At 37.5% G+C, this 5,839-nt stretch overlaps 2 protein-coding genes across 2 annotated transcripts in view; both read right to left on the bottom strand.

Moving 5' to 3' along the window:
- The window catches only part of LOC118746826, a 304,681-nt gene extending 300,532 nt beyond the window's left edge, over positions 1-4,149 (bottom strand). The window contains exon 1 of the mRNA XM_036480764.1: positions 3,818-4,149. The gene's annotated coding sequence lies outside the window, so the exon portion shown is untranslated. The remainder of the gene's footprint in view (positions 1-3,817) is intronic.
- LOC118747208 overlaps positions 1-5,839 on the bottom strand; it is a 48,345-nt gene that overhangs the window by 4,563 nt on the left and 37,943 nt on the right. The gene's annotated exons all lie outside the window — the stretch shown is intronic.

The following is a 5,839-nucleotide window of genomic DNA, read 5'->3' as shown; positions in this document are numbered from 1 at the left end:
TTTTTGGATCTGTAGGTATGCGATTGAAACAAAGTCAAGCTGTTTTTGATCGATTTTTGTTTGTGCTGATTACGAATCCATCTGCACCAAATTTTGAATAAAAACGAGGTCAAAGTGTCAAAAAATCCCGTTATTTGAAATATTTTAGAAGCTCTAGCAAAGAAAGAAAAGGTGATAGAACCTTACTGGCATAAATTAGAGCTAGAACTCTCGACTATTATCTCTGAAAAGAGATCTTAAATATTTGAGATCCCCCTTGCGACCGGGCCTGCTCGAGCAGAAATCGCTAGGTGGAGTTCTGAATTTTTAACCAGCAAAGTGACCTATTTTTCAAGTTGCCGCTAGTATTACTAAGAAGAGTCATACATATGTACATTAGGGTGGCTCTAATTTCGAAAAGAGCTCGTATTCTCGGTCTCACCCCCTAGACATGTGTGAATAGTCTAAAAACTAAACTATACAAAGTTTCATGTCAATCAAAAAAGATTCAGAGGTGGCTCAAATAGCTCAAAGTTTCCCATGAAAAATATTTCGGTATTCACACAGAATTTGGTGCCGCTATAATTTTTTCGACTACTGTACATTAGTTGATTATGATTACTTACTACGTTGAAATAAAAGGGAGAAAAAAAAAATATTTTGTGTCAATCCTCTAACGAACTTCCAAATTTGCTTTTTCTGGGCGTTTCTTAAAGTAAGGGTCAAAACGACCTTTTCAGGTGGGAGTTAATGGGTTAACAAGTTCTACGAAAATACTTGCCATGCAATTTTACTATATATGTTTGGTGGAGCGGTAGTCCTAATTGGACTCACTAAGACTCAAGGTCTTTTGTCAAACTGCATGAGGTTTTCATTCCCCGTTCCTCTATGAACCACTTGGTGCTTAGCAAAAAAAAGTGCATTCATCGCTTTGAGGTTATCATTTTTTATCTATTTTGATAGATCCGAACAATGGCAGATAAGATGTGAGATGGTTTCTTCTTCGTTTTCATTCATACAGCTTCTGCAATAGTCGTTCCAGGGCGCGCCAGTCTAGTTGCGTGTAGTTTACATATTTTAAGAGGGATGCCGAGAGTATCCCTTATATCTGTATCAGACAATGTCGTTCCATGGCGCGCGAGTTCGTCAGCCTTACAATTTTCTGTGAGTTTCGCAATGGCCAGGTACCCAGACAATGTGTGTGCTACAGTCTCAGCCATCTCGTTGAGAGCAACTACTTTTGAAGTTGGCGACATCTTTCCCCGAGATTTAATAGCCGCCTGGCTTTCGGTGAAAATGTCGACATCATGACTATGAATCGTATCCCACTGTACCAGTCATGCGGCCTTTGAAATAGCCAACATTTCCGCCTTAATAACACTGCAGTAGTCAGGAAGGCGCAAGCTGAACGATTTGCCTAATTGTTCCGAATGAACCCCACCACCAACTCATTTGTCGAGTTTCGATTAGTCCGTGTAAAATTGGATTGATCCTCCCTTGAGAGAAGACAGGTCATGAACCTGGTCTTCGAAGTGCGGTTGGGTGGGATGTAGTCAGTTGTAGGAAACTGAGTAAGTTCGCTCAAAATTTTACAGTGACCGATATGTGAACGCTTCCATTTCTTTGTCGCGTTTGGAACCGCCGAGAGAAAGTTGGTAGCGTGTTGAGCGCTTGGGGTTGTGTGACATATACATATGCATTCCTTTTGCGCACAACCACATTTACCACATCAGTTTTCCGCTACTCAAACGTTAGTGATCATTATTTGGTCCGATATGTTACTACAATTTACATGTGCGGGAATTCTATTTTTTGGCTACCATCTAACTAAAAATAGAAGCTTTTGGCTTGTTAAGTGATAAAAAACTACATGAAGACGCTGGGAATCATCTTCTTCTTATTTGGCGCTGTAACCGCCTAAGCGATTTTCGCCGAGTTCAACAAAGCACTCCAGTCATTTCTCTTCTGGGCCAACTGACGCCAAGTGAAGCCAATTTTTTCTCCACTTGGTCTTTCCAACGCAGTGGGGGCCTCCCTCTTTCTCTGCTACCACCAGCGGGTTCCGAGTTGAAAACTTTCCGAGCTGGAGCATCGGAGTCCATTCGAACGACATGGCCAAGCCAGCGGAGCCGCTGTATTTTAATTCGCTGCACTATGTCTTTGCCATTGTGAAGCTCATAGAGCTCATCGTTCCATCGTCTGCGGTACTCGCCATCGCCAACGCGTAAAGGCCCGTAAATTTTCCGCAAAATCTTTATCTCGAAGTGCCGCCTCATCGGATGTTGTCATTGTCTATGCTTCGCCGCCATATACCAACACTGGCAAGACGAGTGACTTATAGAGTGTGGTTTTCGTACGTCGAGAGAGGACTTTACTCCTGAATTGCCTACTCAGTCTAAAGTAGCACCTGTTGGCAAGAGTGATTCTGCGTTGGATTTCTATGCTGACATTATTATCGGTGTTAGTGCTGGTTCCCAAGTAAACGAAACACAAAGCCTCGGATGGGAATCATCACATGCTGAAAAAATGATTTGCTGGAATCTCCTGCGTTCGGGGAATACAAACAGAATTATGAGTGAAAACTTTAGACATAGTACAGTCCCGTATGACATGTTTGCTTGTAGTACGCGGTCGATTGTGCTATGAGCTGTATATTCTTGTGGCGCAGTGAGTTGTAATTCCAAAATTCCACATTAACCGTATTCCCAAATATTTGTTCTTCTTATTTTGGTGTTTAGCGGTTTAGGTCGAGACCAAAAAATGTCGCCAATTGTCTGACTCCTTTGCGAATTTCCGCCAGTTCTGAGTGCTGACAGGTCCTTCTATTTTGTTCGTGGGTGCTCGCGGTGTTCGGCTGGCGGAGCAAATCCCAAAGAAAATGTCTCATGATTGCTTATAAGTACCTATCGTCTTCCGGCAGAAATTGGACTGCCATAAAAAATTGCTCAACTTTATAAGTACGTGTTGGTAGATGATAAGAAAATCAATAGCCCACGCCGGTAAGACGGCGTTGAGGTAATCAGTGTGCATTTAAGAGCACTCAACAATCGTTTTACGTGTGCCCGAGGGACCGCATAAGAAATTGAAGTTAAGCCTTTCCGTAGTTATGTATGTATGTATGTATGTAGGTACATCCGTTTTGTATATTTCAACAATATTGTTTATAGTAATTTTCAAAGTATAAGAGCAACTAAACGCTGCTAACTACTTGAGTAAGCAAGCAAATAAAAAAAATGCACACAATATGCAACTGATAACTTCAACCGCTATTCCTTCTTACGTTTTCCGTTTCTTTTGCATTTTGCTCTCCTCTCCATCACCAGAATGCACGAGTATTTGCGCACTGCGACACACCGTGTACGACAGGCGACGACGACGATGACGACGACGACGACGAGTGTTATGCCATTTGCACAAACGCAACGCAGCCTTAGGTGAATTATGTATTGCGAGTATTGACATGTGGGCGAGACAAAGTGTTTAAAATCCTTCGAGTTATACTTTAGCACGAATTCGTTGACTACAAAGTGTACGAGTAGATATGGACGTACATAGATACATACATATGTTGGTTGGTGCAAATGCATATGTATGGTATGTGGTGTATAAGATGCATTTGAATAAGGGAACATGAAAGTAAATACATGTATGTATGTATGTAAGTGAGTACGTACATTTGCCGGATCATGGATGCAGGCATAGATACATACATATGTACGTACAAATGTATATGTGTGTATGTTTGGAAAGGAAAGTTCGTTGTCCTTATGTTATTGCGATTTCTGGTGCATACAGATGCATCTACATATGCTTGCAATATAGCTTTGTAGGTACTTACCTTTCTTAATGTTTGTTGTATTTGTGCCAGCGAGAGTGCAAGTATTGAGCTTCAAGATTTGACGCAGCCACAATTACGTCCGTGCAATTCGTGATGTTCTGCTTTCATGCGGCGCGCAAATTCGCGGCGTATCCAATATGTTGTTTGGTTGTTGTTGTTGTGTGCTTTGCCTCGCTAGTGCCATGTAATTGTACACATTTGTATTGCTTGCACAAATCTTAGATTATCAAATTTTGGTATGAATTCGTACATACATACATATGTACGTACATACTATGTATGAATGCATATACTTTTTTAGTTTCTATGTGTACACATACACTTCACATTTTTTACATGTTAGAGTAATGCACTGCAAGGAAGAATGATATTTTATTTATATTAGGAGTATTTTTTTCTTTATTGCTTTCTATTTATTACACAGCCGCAAGAGCTTATTATGCGTCTGCCTTGTATGCAGCGTGTGATAAACCACTTTTTTCTACGAATTATACGCGCGTGTTAATTGAGTTTATTTTAAATGATTTATAAATCTAATTTTCAGTACTAATTTAAGAAATTTTTAAACATTATATTTAATAAAAATTTATTTAAAAAAAATTCTAAAATAAGTTTATAAAAATTAAATTAAAAAGAATGTGGAAATGTGGTGATCTCTATAACCTCTACCGCTTAGGCCTTGTTGATTTTACCATTTTTCCTAAAAAGCAAGCTCAATAAATCTGCTGAAAGGTTAAAGAAAAAGGTTGCTTTTCAAAACAAAAAATATCTAGAATTTAAGAAAATTAAATTTAAAAAAATATTTAATTAAATAAAACAGGTCTTCAAAATTAAGTGAAATCGAAAAATATACTCTTAGAAAGAAAAAGAGAAAAAATTTGGTGAGTTTCTTAAATTTAAATAAAATTAAAAACTAGTTTTCTTTTGAAAACAATAAAATCTAAAAATTTAAATAAAAATATATTTAATTAAAAAAAGAAAAAAGTTCATAAATTAAGTTTCCAAAAATTAAAAGAAAAATAAAAAATTTTGTTTTAAGCAATAAAATCTTAAATAAAAAAAATAAAAAAACATTTCAAGCATATGAAGACGGTCGGTTAAAAAAGAAAAAATTAATTAAAACAAGTAAAGGAATATAAGTTGGGCGAAACCGCGGCGCCCGTTTTAAATTCAATTGTTTCACCTTTCTGTAAACTACATGAAAAGCTGGGTTTTCCTTCGATTTCAAACATTTTCGTTAATGTGCTTAATTAGGCTTAGGGTCGTTTTCTCAAGTAACCTGTAACTTTAAAGCTCACTTTATATTTAAAGGTTGCATTAAATTTATGATTGTGTCTAAAGTAAAGCATTTTATTATCGGTTCTAAATTGGTTTACAACCAAAAGACATACATACGTCAAAACCCGCTAATAGAAGTGCTTAGCTCTAAACATAGCTTTATTTTTAATCCAACTTTTAAATATAAAGTGAGCTTTAAAATTAAAGGTTACTTCAGAAAACGACCCTTATTTAAATATTTATTTAATTGAACTGGGCTTGGTAGAAATCTATAATCGATATATATAGTAAGTGGGCGTAATTTTTTTCCGATTTCAAAAAATTTCAACATATGTATTTATGTTCTGTACCAAAGCCAATAACTTAACCGAGCTTGGCAGATATTGATAAATCGGTTACACATATGTAATCTGAAGTGGCTGGTACCACGCCCATTTTCAAAATCTTTGCAATAATCTGATTTACTGCTAAAATAATATTGCAAATTACCGTTAGAAGGGAGGTTAGCGTGGTTATTGTCCGATTTAAAAAATTGTCAACAGGTTTCGTAGTGAAACCCTAATACCATGTCCCCACCGGAGCTAACCACGTAGTTATGGGTGTTGAGTTGGTTATCCCGATAACCCACTTGATTTAGCCTAGTTTCGCCATATAAAAATGACAGCACTTAACGATTTAACTGAGATGGCTAAAAGCTAACCAACTCGAAACCACGTCGAAAGTCTGATACAACCCTGTGTTTTT

Source organism: Rhagoletis pomonella, unplaced genomic scaffold, assembly GCF_013731165.1.
Source record: "Rhagoletis pomonella isolate Grant_MI unplaced genomic scaffold, Rhpom_1.0 Rhpom_scaffold_00011, whole genome shotgun sequence".
Taxonomy (NCBI): domain Eukaryota; kingdom Metazoa; phylum Arthropoda; class Insecta; order Diptera; family Tephritidae; genus Rhagoletis; species Rhagoletis pomonella.
The sequence above is the reverse complement of the archived record's forward strand: the minus strand, read 5'-3'. Positions and strand labels throughout refer to the sequence as shown.